Source organism: Triticum urartu, chromosome 3A (assembly GCF_056163025.1).
Source record: "Triticum urartu cultivar PI428250 chromosome 3A, HENAU_Tu73, whole genome shotgun sequence".
Lineage (NCBI taxonomy): Eukaryota > Viridiplantae > Streptophyta > Magnoliopsida > Poales > Poaceae > Triticum > Triticum urartu.
Genome location: NC_141875.1, coordinates 537,611,569 through 537,628,907, shown reverse-complemented (window position 1 = coordinate 537,628,907; position 17,339 = coordinate 537,611,569).

Here is a 17,339-nt window from a genome sequence, read left to right as displayed (position 1 = left end):
CTCTACTCCAACCCCGACACGACCAGCCAGCCTCTCCTCCGATCCGGCATCCACGCGCGCCAAGGCGGCCCGTCCAGGTCAGCCGCCGTCCGCGCGTCGGTCCGCCCGTCGACCCGCGCCGTCCGTCACCGCCCTGCTCCGACCGGGTGATAACCAACAAGTATAGGGGATCGCAACAGTTTTCGAGGGTAGAGTATTCAACCCAAATTTATAGATTCGACACAAGGGGAGCCAAAGAATATTTGAAGGTATTAGCAGCTAAGTTGTCAATTCAAGCACACCTGGAAATTAATTATCTGCAGCAATATGATCAGTAGCAAAGTAGTTTGATAGTTTTGATAATAGTGACAATAGTAATGATAGCAATAGTAACGCAGCAAGATCAATAAGGATAAATTCGTAGGCATTGGATCGGTGACTTGTTGGATGATATTCATCATGTGACAGTTATAACCTAGGGCGATACGGCACTAGCTCCAGTTCATCGATATAATGTAGGCATGTGTTTCATAAATAGTCATACATGCTTTATTAAAAAGAACTTGCAATACATATTTTTGTTGGGGAACGTAGTATTTCAAAAAAAAAATCCTACGATCATGCAAGATCTATCTAGGAGAAGCATAGCAACGAGCGGGGAGTGTGTGTCCACGTACCCTCATGGACCGAAAGCGGAAGTGTTTAGTAACGCGGTTGATGTAGTCGAACGTCTTCGCGATCCAAACGATCCAAGTACCAAATGCACGACACCTCCGCGATCTGCACACGTTCAGCTCGGTGACGTCCCTCGAACTCTTGATCCAGTTGAGGCTGAGGGAGAGTTTCGTTAGCACGACAGCGTGATGACGGTGACGATGAGGTTACCAGCGCAGGGCTTAGCCTAAGCACTATGATCATATGACCGAGGTGTTAACTGTGGAGGGGGGTGCCGCATACGGCTAGTAACAATTGATGTGTGTTCTAGGGGTGCCCTCCCCATGTATATAAAGGAGGAAGAGGGAGGGAGGCAGCCTAGGGCGCGCCCAAGTAGGAGGAATCCTACTTGGGCCCCTAGTCCAATTCGCCCCCCTTACCATATTTGGACAAGGGGGAAAGGAAGGAGAGGGGAGGGGAAGGAAGTAGGAGTCCTACTTCATACTTTCCTTTTCCTTTCTCCCCACGTGGCTGGCCTTATAGGGGGCGCACCAGCCCCTTGTGTGCTGGTGTGTTCCCTTACTTGGCCCATTAAGCCCATATCTTTACCGGGGTTTGCCCGGAACCCCTTCCGGTGACCCGGTATCACCCGGAACACTTCCGGTGTCCGAATATGGCCTTCCAATATATGAATCTTTACCTCTCAACCATTTCGAGACTCCTTGTCATGTCTGTGATCACATCCGGGACTCCGAACAAACTTCAGTACATCAAATCACATAACTCATAATACAAATCGTCATCGAACGTTAAGCGTGTGGACCCTATGGGTTCGAGAACTATGTAGACATGACCGAGACACATCTTCGGTCAATAACCAATAGAGGAACCTGGATGCTCATATTGGCTCCTACATATTCTACGAAGATCTTTATCGGTGAAACTGCATAACAACATACGTTGTTCCCTTTGTCATCGGTATGTTACTTGCCCGAGATTCGATCGTCGGTATCATCATACCTAGTTCAATCTCGTTACCGGCAAGTCTCTTTACTCGTTCCGTAATGCATCAACCCACAACTAACTCATTAGTCACATTGCTTGCAAGGCTTATAGTGATGAGCATTACCGAGAGGGCCTAGAGATACCTCTCCGATACACGGAGTGAAAAATCCTAATCTCGATCTATGCCAACTCAACAAACACCATCGGAGACACCTGTAGAGCATCTTTATAATCACCCAGTTACGTTGTGACGTTTGATAGCACACAAGGTGTTCCTCCGGTATTCAGGAGTTGCATAATCTCATAGTCATAGGAACATGTATAAGTCATGATGAAAGCAATAGCAATAAAACTAAACGATCATTTATGCTAAGCTAACGGATGGATCATGTCCATCACATCATTCTCTAATGATGTGATCCCGTTCATCAAATGACAATACATGTCTATGGTTAGGAAACTTAACCATCTTTGATTAACGAGCTAGTCAAGTAGAGGCATACTAGGGACACTCTGTTTGTCTATGTATTCATACATGTACTAAGTTTCCGATTAATACAATTCTAGCATGAATAATAAACATTTATCATGATATAAGGAAATATAAATAACAACTTTATTATTGCCTCTAAGGAATATTTCCTTCAATCTCCCACTTGCACTAGAGTCAATAATCTAGTTCACATCGCCATGTGATTTAACACCAATAGTTCACATCGTCATGTGATTTAACACTCTATAGTTCACATCGCTAGACCAATACCCAAAGGGTTTACTAGAGTCAATAATCTAGTTCACATCGCCATGTGATTAACACCCAAAGAGTACTAAGGTGTGATCATGTTTTTCTTGTGAGAGAAGTTTAGTCAATGGGTCTGCCACATTCAGATCCGTATGTATTTTGCAAATTTCTATGTCTACAATGCTCTGCACGGAGCTACTCTAGCTAATTGCTCCCACTTTCAATATGTATCTAGATCGAGACTTAGAGTCATCCAGATCGGTGTCAAAGCTTGCATCGACATAACTCTTTATGACGAACTCTTTGTCACCTCCATAACCGAGAAACATTTCCTTATTCTACTGAGGATAATTTTGACCGCTGTCCAGTGATCCACTCCTGGGTCACTATCGTACCCTCTTGCCAAACTCATGGTGAGGTACATAATAGGTCTGGTACACAGCATATCATACTTTATAGAACCTATGACTGAGGCATAGGGAATAAGTTTTTATTCTCTTTCTATTTTCTGCCGAGGTCGGGTTTTGAGTCTTTACTCAACTTCATACCTTGCAACACAGGCAAGAACTCCTTCTTTGACTGTTCCATTTTGAACTACTTCAAAAACTTGTCAAGGTATATACTCATCGAAAAAATGTATCAAGCGTCTTGATCTATCTCTATAGATCTTGATGCTCAATATGTAAGCAGCTTCACCGAGGTCTTTCTTTGAAAAACTCCTTTTAAATACTCCTTTATGCTTTCCAGAAAATTCTACATTATTTCCGATCAACAATATATCATTCACATATACTTATCAGAAAGGTTGTAGTGCTCCCACTCACTTTCTTGTAAAGACAGGCTTCACCGCAAGTCTGTATAAAACTATATGCTTTGATCAACTTATAAAAGCATAAATTCCAACTCCGAGATGCTTGCACTAGTCCATAGATGGATCGCTAGAGCTTGCACATTTTGTTAGCACCTTTAGGATTGACAAAACCTTCTGGTTGCATCATATACAATTCTTCTTTAAGATATCCATTAAGGAATGTAGTTTTGACATCCATTTGCCAAATTTCATAAAATGTGGAAATTGCTAACATGATCCGGACAGACTTTAAGCATCGATACAATGAGAAAATCTCATCGTAGTCAACATCTTGAACTTGTAAAAACCCTTTTCGACAAGTCAATCTTTGTAGATAGTAACACTATACTATCAGCGTCCGTCTTCCTCTTGAAGATCCATTTATTCTCAATGGCTCGCCGATCATCGGGCAAGTCAATCAAAGTCCATACTTTGTTCCCATACATGGATCCCATCTCAGATTTCATGGCCTCAAGCCATTTCGCGAAATCTGGGCTCATCATCGCTTCCTCATAGTTCATAGGTTCGTCATGGTCTAGTAACATGGCTTCCAAAACAGGACTACCGTACCACTCTGGTGCGTTATGTACTCTGGTTGAACTACGAGGTTCGGTAGTAAGTTGATCGGGAGTTTCATGATCATCATCATTAACTTCCTCACTAATTGGTGTAGGCATCACTGGAACTGATTTCTGTGATGAACCATTTTCCAATTCGGGAGAAGGTACAGCTACCTCATCAAGTTATACTTTCCTCCCGCTCACTTCTTTTGTGAGAAACTCCTTCTCTAGAAAGGATCAATTCTTAGCAACAGATAACCTGCCTTCGGATCTATGATAGAAGGTGTACCCAACAGTTTCCTTTGGGTATCCTATCAAGATGCATTTTTCCGATTTGGGTTTGAGCTTATCAGGTTGAAACTTTTTCACATAAGCATCGCAACCCCAAACTTTAAGAAACGACAGTTTAGGTTTGTTACCAAACCACAATTCATATGGTGTCGTCTCAACGGATTTAGATGGTGCCCTATTTAATGTGAATGCAGTTGTCTCTAATGCATAACCCCAAAACGATAGTAGTAATTCGGTAAGAGACATCATAGATCGCACCATATCTAATAAATTGCGGTCATGCCATTCGGACACACCATTATGCTGTGGTGTTCCAGGTGGCATGAGTTTGTGAAACTATTCCACATTGTTTTAATTGAAGGCCAAACTCATAACTCAAATATTCGCCCCTCCGATCAGATCATAGAAACTTTATTTTCTTGTTACGACGATTCTCTACTTCACTCTAAAATTCTTTGAACTTTTCAAATGTTTCAGACTTGTGTTTCATCAAGTTTGCCCATATCTGCTCAAATCATCTGCGATGGTCAGAAAATAATGATACCCGCCGCGAGCCTTAACACTCATCGGACCGCATACATCGGTATGTATTATTTCCGATAAGTTAGTGACTCGCTCCATTGTTCCGGAGAACGGAGTTTTAGTCATCTTGCCCATGAGGCATGGTTCACAAGCATCAAGTGATTCATAATCAAGTGATTCCAAAAACCCATCAACATGGAGTTTCTTCATGCGTTTTACACCAATATGACCTAAACGACAGTGCCACAAATATGTTGCACTATCATTATCAACTTTGTATCTTTTGGCATCAATATTATGAATATGTGTATCACTACTATCGAGATTCAATAAACCGTTTATTTTGAGTGTATGACCATAGAAGGTTTTATTCATGTAAATAGAACAACAATTATTCTTTGACATAAATGAATAACCGTATTGCAATAAACATGATCCAATCATATTCATGCTCAACACAAACACCAAATAACATTTATTTTAGGTTCAACACTAATCCCGAAGGTAAATGGAGTGTGCGATGGTGATCTTATCATCCTTGGAATCATTTCCAACACACATTGTCACCTCGCCCTTAACTAATCTCTGTTTATTTTACAAGTCTTGTTTCGAGTTACTACTCTTAGCAACTGAACCAGTATCAAATACCGAGGGGTTGCTATAAACACTAGTAAACTACACATCAATAACATGTATATCAAATATACCTTTGTTCACTTTGCCATCCTTCTTATCCACCAAGTATTTGGGGTAGTTCCGCTTCCAGTGACCATTACCTTTGCAGTAGAAGTGTGGTGACCCGACCCGAATGGATCAAGCGCTCTATGCTCAGGTGTCATCCCTGGATCAGTAATGCTGACACCACACAGTACATCGAAGGATTTATAGCAGAGTGGCAATCACACACTTATTACATCGTTGTCTCAAAAGAGAACTTATTACAATAAACATGACTTAAGGCCATCTAGTGTCGATAACAACGGAAGACTTGGAAGATAAATGGGTCCATCAACTCCAATGGCATCACTGAGTATAGGGCCACGACCTAAAAGCACCTTACTCGTCGTCGGAAAAGTTTGCAACATGAGAAGTTGCAGCCCGAAAACGGGTCAGCACATGGAATATGCTGGCAATGTAACACATAGAGAGTACTGGAATGAAACAGCTATACTATATGCATATATGGCTGGTGGAAAGCTCTATGGTTACAGTTTTGCGTAAAGCCAGTTTTTCCCTACTGCAAAGGAATAAATTTATTTAACTATCATGGTGGTTGTGAAACATCGAGAATGGTTGACAGCATTCCGATCCCAATTAAGTGAACAATTAAAACCCAACAACATTAATTAGAAGTAACATGATGAGATTCACATGATATTCAAGTACTAGATACTCAAGTTGTCCATAACCGGGGACACGGCTAATCATGATTAGTTTGTACACTCTGCAGAGGTTTGCGCACTTTTCCCCACAAGACTCGATCGCCTCCGTTTGGTTTCTCGCACTACATGGTGTTTGAGAAGACGGATGACCGAGACATAGTCTTTCAGAAGCGCTAGCACCTTACATGTGGGTAGACCGGTACACCTACTTTCCCCTACATCTGCTAGCCTACCCGTAAGAGTTCGCACAACTTAGTCAACTATGCCAGAGCCCATAATGGCTTGTGGCTGCACACGGAAGTTTCTAGCATGAAAGATCTTATGATCCCTTTGAGCCTGGGTGGCGGTCCGAAAAAAACAGGCAAGTCCTGATAGACATCAGGTGCCTCAATCCACCCAGATGTGTGTTTAAGTTGCCACCTTAGATAAACCATTAATTAACAATACTCACATCTGTCATGGATATCACTCACCCAATCCACGTCTACTAGCATAGCATGGCATAATAAGCAAACGTAGAAGTAACTCCCAAGGGTTTCATAATAATACAGGTAATAGGTACTACCTCATCTACTTCCCATCCCACAATTTAATTAGATCCTAATCATGCAATGTGAGAGGATTGATCTAATGCAATAAAACATGGGTTGTAGAAAAGGTATGATCAAAGTGTTACTTGCCTTGCTGATGATCCGCGAGACCTAGGGTTTCGAAGTAACAAGCGGCGCAATCCGGGTGATCTATCGCAGACAAACAACAAGCATACAATAAGTACTCATCTAATGCATAGGTAAAACTCGAACAAAAGAACGAACCAGATAGTTCAACTTAAGAACTCCGGTTGCAAAGAAAGAACGAACCGAACAAAGAAACGGAAAACAAACGGTGGAAGAAAACAACTCGGTTCTAGCAAGTTAAATCTAGGTCAAATTTTACCGCGGCAAAAACTTGTTCAAGTTGATTAGATGGAACGGCGGTTTCGAAACGAAACTCCAGGCGCTTGAATCACCTGATTCCGATAAACGAGCGAGAAGAAAGACCAGAAAGAAGATCGGATCTGAGATCGCGATCGCGAAAAAGACGCGGAATAAATCCGACGAGAAAGAAAACGAAGAATGGTTAAACGAACGGACGTTCGTTAACCAGGAACAAGATCGGTGATCACGTTCGTTAAGACGAACGGTCCGAAAGAAGAACAAAAACCAATCTAGGGTTTTTCGGAAAAGAAACCGAAAAGAAACGGAAAACCGATCTAGGGTTTCGGAAGAAAACCGAAACGAAAAACCAGAAAGAAAACCGGAACGGTTTAGAAGAAAAACTGAACCGGGGGAAGAAAAAGAGACGCGGCACGGGGCAACCTTGGCGAGGGGATCCGGCGAACGGCGGCGTAAGGCGGCGGCGGCGATGTAATGCGGCGGCGGCGGCGGCTTGGGGCGCGGCGCGGGTGTGGGAGCGGGCTAAGGCGGCGGCGGCTTGGGGCTGCGCGCTGCTTCTTGCTGCGGCTTAGGAGGAGAGGGGCTTGGGGTTTTGATTTGATGGGTTTAGAGGGGGGGTGTTGGGGTATTTATATAGGTGAGGGGGGGTTACTTGGGGTAGGGGACAAGAAATAGAGTAGGAAAGGAAAACGAAACAAAGGAAAGGGAGGGGCTAACCGGCCAGAGTCCTTTTAGGACTCGGCTTGAGCGAGGGGAGGCGGCGGCCTGGCGCTCCTGTGCCTGGCGCCTGGCGCACGGGAGGCTGGGGCGGTGGCCGGCTGGCTGGGCCTTTGGCCCGGCTGGCCTGGCGGGAGGCTCCTTTTTCTTAACGGGTTTTCGCACGCAGAAAACAAAAGAAAAAGAAACTAAACGAACTCCGAAAAACCTAAAGTAAATTTTCCCCGACTCCTAAAAATGAGCCGAACAAAATGAACTTTACTCCGGACCAAAAATGCAATTTTCGAAAACGCGCATTTTTCCCTATCCAAATAAAACAAACAAACTCCGGCAAAAACCAAAATTTGACTTATTCATTAAATCTTCATTTTTCCTAAATTTGGGAAAGTCATATTATTCCCTCTCTCATTTTTTTTGATATTGGAAAAATAATTGAAGATGAAATAAATAAATCAAATGATCCTCTTTTCCAAAATTTGAGAAAACTCTCAAATATGAAAATAACGAAATCTCCAACTCTCTCTGTGGGTCCTTGAGTTGCGTGAAATTTCTAGGATCAACCAAAATGCATGAAAATATGCTATGCATGATGATCTAGTGTATAACATTCCAAATTGAAAATTTGGGATGTTACAAACCTACCCCCCTTAAGATGAATCTCGCCCTCGAGATTCGGGTTGGCTAGAAAATAGGTGAGGCTGGTCCTTGAGCAAATCTTCTTCTCTTTCCCAGGTGGCTTCATCCTCTGAGTGGTGGTTCCACTGAACTTTGCAAAACTTGATAACCTTGCTGCGGGTAACTCTGCTGGCATAATCGAGAATCTTGACTGGCTTCTCCTCATACGTTAAGTCATCCTTTAACTGAATCGCTTCAAGCGGTACTGTATCTCTTAGCGGTACCTCCGCCATCTCGGCGTGACATTTCTTCAGCTGAGAAACATGGAATACATCATGAACTCCTGACAGTCCCTCTGGTAATTCCAACTTATAAGCGACTTCTCCCATACGTTGCAAGATCTTATACGGTCCAACAAAACGCGGTGCTAACTTTCCTTTAACTCCAAAGCGCTTAACTCCTCGAAGTGGGGATACTCGGAGATAAACTCTGTCTCCGGTTTCGTAAACGGTCTCCTTGCGTTTAGAATCTGCGTAGCTCTTCTGCCTGGACTGGGCTATCTTGAGCCTATCGCGAATCAACTTAACTTTCCGTTCAGACTCCTTAATCAAATCTGGTCCAAAGAATTGATGGTCTCCAACTTCGTCCCATGACAACGGTGTCCTGCACCTCCTTCCGTATAAAGCTTCGAAAGGTGCCATCTTCAAACTGGTTTGGTAACTGTTGTTATAAGAAAACTCCGCATACGGCAAGTTATCGTCCCAACTAGATCCATAATCTAGTGCACAAGCTCTCAGCATATCTTCCAAAATCTGATTGACTCTCTCGGTCTGTCCATCTGTCTGCGGGTGAAAAGCTGTGCTGAACTCTAGTCTGGTTCCTAAAGTTTCATGCAACTGATTCCAAAACTTTGAGGTAAATTGGGTTCCTCTATCTGATACGATACTCCTCGGAACTCCATGCAAACAAATGATCCTAGTCATGTATATCTTCGCCAACTTAGCACTGGTGTAAGTGGTCTTAACTGGAATAAAATGTGCTACCTTCGTCAAACGATCAACTACTACCCATATCGAATCGTAGCCTGATTTTGTCCTGGGTAGTCCTGTGATAAAATCCATGCCTATCTTATCCCACTTCCATTCGGGTATCGGCAACAATCCTGCTGGCTTCTGATGCTCTGCCTTTACTCTCTGGCATACGTCACAAACTGCTACATATGCTGCAATATCCTTCTTCATTCCGGTCCACCAGAATGTTTCCTTCAAATCCAAATACATCTTGGTATTCCCTGGGTGAATCGAATACGGTGAATCATGTGCCTCTTGTAAAATCAACTTCCTGATCTCCGGGTCATTTGGCACATAAACACGGTCTTCAAACCATAGGGTGTCGTGCTCATCCTCACGAAATCCCTTTGCTTTTCCTTCGCTCAATTTCTCTTTTATAGCAGCAATCTCCTTGTCAGATTTCTGAGCTTCTCTGATCTTATCCATCAATGTTGACTGAATCTCCAATGCTGCTACATAGCCTCTCGGAACTATTTCCAAACATAGCTCACGAAGGTTTTTTGCTAACTCCTTGGGTATTTTCCCCGTCATTAGAGTATTGACATGGCTCTTACGGCTCAATGCGTCAGCTACTACATTAGCTTTTCCGGGATGGAAATGCAATCTCATGTCATAATCCTTGATGAGCTCCAACCATCTCCTTTGTCTGAGGTTCAACTCCTTCTGCGTGAAAATGTACTTCAAACTCTTGTGATCCGTGTACACCTCACAATGATTTCCGATGAGGAAATGTCTCCATGTCTTCAACGCATGCACTATGACTGCTAACTCTAAATCATGCGTAGCATAATTCAATTCATGGGGCTTCAGTTGTCGTGAAGCATACGAAACAACTCTTCCTTCCTGCATAAGCACTGCTCCAAGTCCTCGACGTGAAGCGTCGCAATACACCTCATAATCCTTGGTCTGATCTGGCAAAATCAATACTGGTGAGGTAACCAAACGTTTCTTCAACTCCTGGAAATTAGCCTCACACTCCTCAGTCCATTTGAACTTAGTATCCTTCTTCAACAACTCCGTCATAGGCTTCGCAATCTTTGAGAAATTCTCAATAAATCTCCGGTAGTATCCTGCGAGTCCAAGAAAACTCCAGATCTCTCCAACTGTTGTTGGTGACTCCCATTCAGTTACGGTCTCAACCTTAGTGGGGTCAACTGCTATACCTTCTCCGGATATAACGTGCCCGAGGAATCCAACTTCCTTCAACCAAAACTCACATTTGCTGAATTTGGCGTATAACTGATGTTCTCTTAGTTTCTCCAAAACCAAACGCAAATGTTCCTTATGCTCCTCTTCATTCTTTGAATAAACCAGGATGTCATCAATGAACACTATGACGAACTTATCCAAAAACTCCATAAACACTTTGTTCATCAGGTTCATGAAATAGGCAGGTGCGTTAGTCAATCCAAATGACATAACGGTATACTCATACAATCCATATCTCGTGGTGAATGCTGTCTTAGGTATGTCCTGCTCCCGAATCTTCAATTGATGGTACCCTGATCGCAAATCGATCTTGGAAAACACTTTAGCTCCTTGCAACCGATCAAACAGATCGTTGATCATTGGCAGTGGGTACTTGTTCTTGATGGTTACTTCATTCAATCCCCGATAATCTACAACCATCCTTAATGATCCATCCTTCTTTTCCACTAGAAGTACGGGTGATCCCCAAGGCGAAGAACTTGGGCGAATGTAACCTTTATCCAATAACTCCTTAATCTGATTCTTAATTTCCACCAAATCCTTTGCTGGCATCCGGTACGGTCGCTTCGATATTGGGCCTGTACCTGGCAATAACTCAATCAAAAACTCAATGTCTCTATCTGGTGGCATGCCTGGCAATTCCTCAGGAAATACATCAGGAAAATCCTTTACCACTGGTACTTCCTCCTGCACAACTCCTGATAAGGAATTTACTTGTGTCCTGTTTGGCACATGCCGGGATACATACTTGATCCTTCTTCCTTCTGGTGTAGTAAGCAAAATTGACTTACTAGCACACTCAATATTCCCTTTATACTTTGATAACCAATCCATGCCTAATATCACATCCAGTCCTTGAGATTCCGATACTATTAGGTCTGAGGGAAACACATAGTTACAATCCTTAATGGTAACCGATCACACCATAGACTTGCCACATACTCCGCTCCTGGCGAGGTTACTAACATGGGTGACCTAAGATCTTGGGTTGGTGGCATCTGAGGGTTTAGAAAAGACGAGAATTAAGAATAGAGTGAGGTCTAAAGGGAAAACACTACCCCAATGCACATGAGCAAATGCACACAAAATCACTTCATTCAATCAAACAAGGGCTTACAAACGATCTAAAACTATCGCAAAAGTGCTCGAACTAATGTTTACATGGGGGATTACTACTACTATCTGGTGGTCATCTAGAAATTTGAACCGGTGGAAGACTCCATGATATATGCTCCAGCTTCATCTTCAAAGTCGGGTTCACTTGGATCCGAATCGGTGCAGTTGTTGATGATGTAGTTGTCTGGACATGCGACGTACTCGTCTTCCTCTTTGGATGCTAACTTCCTCTTGAGTTCTTCAATCTCCTGCTTAAGATCGCCATTGTGTCTTGCTAGAGCTGCGATCTCGTCCATGTAGTCCTTGCGTGTAGACTTCAGTTCTCCTTCTAGCTCGATGATCCTTGCCTTCGCATTCTTCAATTCTATCGTATCATTGCACATCTGGTTCTCGTGGCGTCGAATGTGCTGGTTTAACTCCTGGATGAAAGATGCAATGGATCTATCCTTCTTGGTGCTGACTAACTCCCATTGTTCATCTCGGCGTCCGCAAATCTGGTAGATAGTGTCCTTGAGGTCTTCTTGATAAACTTCTCCAATGCGTCCCATGGTGATATGAGCTGCCATGCTCCTTCCCAGACTCCAGGTTGGTCCATTGAAAACACTATCTATGGGCTTTGTGATTGGTGCGAATGTTCTTCCCGGAACGTGAGCTTGAATCTTCCAGCGCTCCTCTTCAGGCAGAGTGGCGTTGAAGGTTCCCGTGAAGCTTGGTAATCCAATGTTCAGGTACTTGGTGACTTCCTTCAGGTGAAATCCAAATGGTGTGCCTTCATCCGGTTGAGCGTACTTAATCTTCGCGTTCGTCATCCTAAAGGAGTAGAAAAGATGAGGAGTTTAGAAAATGAGAAGAGAATAGTGACCTATGGCTTTAACTTAGTGGTCGTGTCCTACAGTCAGTGTGTGCTCTGATACCATCTCTGTGGCGACCCAACCCGAATGGATCAAGCGCTCTGTGCTCAGGTGTCATCCCTGGATCAGTAATGCTGACACCACACAGTACATCGAAGGATTTATAGCAGAGTGGCAATCACACACTTATTACATCATTGTCTCAAAAGAGAACTTATTACAATAAACATGGCTTAAGGCCATCTAGTGTCGATAACAGCGGAAGACTTGGAAGATAAATGGGTCCATCAACTCCAACGTCATCACTGAGTATAGGGCCACGACCTAAAAGCACCTTACTCGTCGTCGGAAAAGTCTGCAACATGAGAAGTTGCAGCCCGAAAACGGGTCAGCACATGGAATATGCCGGCAATGTAACACATAGAGAGTACTGGAATGAAACAGCTATACTATATGCATATATGGCTGGTGGAAAGCTCTATGGTTACAGTTTTGCGTAAAGCCAGTTTTTCCCTACTGCAAAGGAATAAATTTATTTAACTATCATGGTGGTTGTGAAACATCGAGAATGGTTGACAGCATTCCGATCCCAATTAAGTGAACAATTAAAACCCAACAACATTAATTAGAAGTAACATGATGAGATTCACATGATATTCAAGTACTAGATACTCAAGTTGTCCATAACCGGGGACACGGCTAATCATGATTAGTTTGTACACTCTGCAGAGGTTTGCGCACTTTTCCCCACAAGACTCGATCGCCTCCGTTTGGTTTCTCGCACTACATGGTGTTTGAGAAGACGGATGACCGAGACATAGTCTTTCAGAAGCGCTAGCACCTTACATGTGGGTAGACCGGTACACCTACTTTCCCCTACATCTGCTAGCCTACCCGTAAGAGTTCGCACAACTTAGTCAACTATGCCAGAGCCCATAATGGCTTGTGGCTGCATACGGAAGTTTCTAGCATGAAAGATCTTATGATCCCTTTGAGCCTGGGTGGCGGTCCGAAAAAAAACAGGCAAGTCCTGATAGACATCAGGAGCCTCAATCCACCCAGATGTGTGTTTAAGTTGCCACCTTAGATAAACCATTAATTAACAATACTCACATCTGTCATGGATATCACTCACCCAATCCACGTCTACTAGCATAGCATGGCATAATAAGCAAACGTAGAAGTAACTCCCAAGGGTTTCATAATAATATAGGTAATAGGTACTACCTCATCTACTTCCCATCCCACAATTTAATTAGATCCTAATCATGCAATGTGAGAGGATTGATCTAATGCAATAAAACATGGGTTGTAGAAAAGGTATGATCAAAGTGTTACTTGCCTTGCTGATGATCCGCGAGACCTAGGGTTTCGAAGTAACAAGCGGCGCAATCCGGGTGATCTATCGCAGACAAACAACAAGCATACAATAAGTACTCATCTAATGCACAGGTAAAACTCGAACAAAAGAACGAACCAGATAGTTCAACTTAAGAACTCCGGTTGCAAAGAAAGAACGAACCGAACAAAGAAACGGAAAACAAACGGCGGAAGAAAACAACTCGGTTCTAGCAAGTTAAATCTAGGTTAAATTTTACCGGGGCAAAAACTTGTTCAAGTTGATTAGACGGAACGGCGGTTTCGAAACGAAACTCCAGGCGCTTGAATCACCTGATTCCGATAAACGAGCGAGAAGAAAGACTAGAAAGAAGATCGGATCTGAGATCGCGATCACGGAAAAGACGCGGAATAAATCCGACGAGAAAGAAAACGAAGAACGGTTAAACGAACGGACGTTCGTTAACCGGGAACAAGATCGGTGATCACGTTCGTTAAGACGAACGGTCCGAAAGAAGAACGAAAACCAATCTAGGGTTTTTCGGAAAAGAAACCGAAAAGAAACGGAAAACCGATCTAGGGTTTCGGAAGAAAACCGAAACGAAAAACCGGAAAGAAAACTAGAACGGTTTAGAAGAAAAACCGAACCGGGGGAAGAAAAAGAGACGCGGCGCGGGGCAACCTTGGCGAGGGGCTCCGGCGAACGGCGGCGTAAGGTGGCGGCGGCGACGACGTAATGCGGCGGCGGCGGCGGCTTGGGGCGCGGCGCGGGTGTGGGAGCGGGCTAAGGCGGCGGCGGCTTGGGGCTGCGCGCTGCTGCTTGCTGCGGCTTAGGAGGAGAGGGGCTTGGGGTTTTGATTTGATGGGTTTAGAGGGGGGGTGTTGGGGTATTTATATAGGTGAGGGGGGGGGGTTTACTTGGGGTAGGGGACAAGAAATAGAGTAGGAAAAGGAAAACGAAACAAAGGAAAGGGGAGGGGCTAACCGGCCAGAGTCCTTTTAGAACTCGGCTTGAGCGAGGGGAGGCGGCGGCCTGGCGCTCCTGCGCCTGGCGCCTGGCGCACCTGCGCCTGGCGCCTGGCACACGCGAGGCTGGGGCGGTGGCCGGCTGGCGGGGCCTTTGGCCCGGCTGGCCTGGCGGGAGGCTCCTTTTTTTTAACGGGTTTTCGCGCGCAGAAAACAAAAGAAAAAGAAAGTAAACAAACTCCGAAAAACCTAAAGTAAATTTTCCCCGACTCCTAAAAATGAGCCGAACAAAATGAACTTTACTCCGGACCAAAAATGCAATTTTCGAAAACGCGCATTTTTCCCTATCCAAATAAAACAAACAAACTCCGGCAAAAACCAAAATTTGACTTATTCATTAAATCTTCATTTTTCCTAAATTTGGGAAAGTCATATTATTCCCTCTCTCATTTTTTTGATATTGGAAAAATAATTGAAGATGAAATAAATAAATCAAATGATCCTCTTTTCCAAAATTTGAGAAAACTCTCAAATATGAAAATAACGAAATCTCCAACTCTCTCCGTGGGTCCTTGAGTTGCGTGAAATTTCTAGGATCAACCAAAATGCATGAAAATATGCTATGCATGATGATCTAGTGTATAACATTCCAAATTGAAAATTTGGGATGTTACAAGAAGCACTTAGTTTCAGGCTTAGGTCTAGCTTTGGATTTCGTCACGGGAGTGGCAACTTGCTTGCCATTCTTTCTTGAAGTTCCCTTTCTTTTCCTTTGCCCCTTTTCTTGAAACTAGTGGTCTTGTTAACCATCAACACTTGATGCTCTTTCTTGATTTCTACCTTCGCTGATTTTATCATCGCGAAGAGCTCAGGAATAATTTTCATCATCCCTTGCATATTATAGTTCATCACGAAGTTCTAGTAACTTGGTGATAGTGACTAGAGAACTCTATCAATCACTATCTTATCTGGAAGATTAACTCCCACTTGATTCAAGTGATTGTAGTACTCAGACATTCTGAGCACATGCTCACTGGTTGAGCTATTCTCCCCCATCTTGTAGGCAAAGTACTTGTCAGAGGTCTCATACCTCTCGACTTGGGCATGAGTCTGAAATACTAATTTCAGCTCTTGGAACATCTTATATGCTCTGTGGAGTTCAAAATGTTTTTGAAGTCCCGGTTCTAAGCCGTAAAGCATGGCGCACTAAACTATCAAGTAGTCATCATACCGAGCTTGCCAAACGTTCATAACATCTACATCTGCTCCTGCAATAGGTCCGTCACCTAGCAGTGCATCAAGGACATAATTCTTCTATGCAGCAATGAGGATAATCCTTAGATCACGGACCCAGTCCGCATCATTGCTACTATCATCTTTCAACTCATTTTTCTCTAGGAACATATCAAAATAAATGAGGAGCTACATCGCAAGCTATTGATCTACAACATAGATATGCAAATACTATCAGGACTAAGTTCATGATAAATTAAAGTTCAATTAATCATATAACTTAAGAACTCCCACTTATATAGACCTCCCTCTAGTCATCTAAGTGATCACGTGATCCAAATCAACTAAACCATGTCCGATCATCACGTGAGATGGAGTAGCTTTCAATGGTGAACATCACTATGTTGATCATATCTACTATATGATTCACGCTCGACCTTTACGTCTCAGTGTTCCGAGGCCATATCTTCATATGCTAGGCTCGTCAAGTTTAACCCAAGTATTCTGCGTGTGCAAAACTGCTTGCACCCGTTGTATGTGAACGTAGAGCTTATCACACCCGATCATCACGTGGTGTCTCGGCACGACAAACTGTAGCAACGGTGCATACTCAGGGAGAATACTTATACCTTGAAATTTAGTGAGAGATCATCTTATAATGCTACCACTGTACTAAGCAAAATAAGATGCATAAAATATAAAATCACATGCAATCAAAATAGGTGACATGATATGGCCATCATCATCTTGTGCCTTTGATCTCCATCTCCAAAGTACCGTCATGATCTCCATCGTCACCGGCATGACACCATGATCTCCATCATCTTGATCTTTATCAACATGTCGTCACATGGTCGTCTCGCCAACTATTGCTATCGCATAGCGATAAAGTAAAGCAATTATATGGTTCTTGCATCTTATGCAATAAAAGAGACAACCATAAGGCACCTGCCAGTTGTCGATAACTTCAACAAACCATGATCATCTCATACAACAACTTATATCTCATCACGTCTTGACCATATCACATCACAACATGCCCTATAAAAACAAGTTAGACGTCCTCTACTTTGTTGTTGCAAGTTTTACGTGACTGCTACGGGCTTCTAGCAAGAACCGTTCTTACCTACGCATCAAAACCACAATGATTTTTTCATCAAGTGTGATGTTTTAACCTTCAAAAAGGACCGGACGTAGTCAAACTCGATTCAACTAAAGTTGGATAAACAGACACCCGCCAGCCACCTGTGTGCAAAGCACATCGATAGAACCAGTCTTATGAATGTGGTCATGTAATGTCGGTC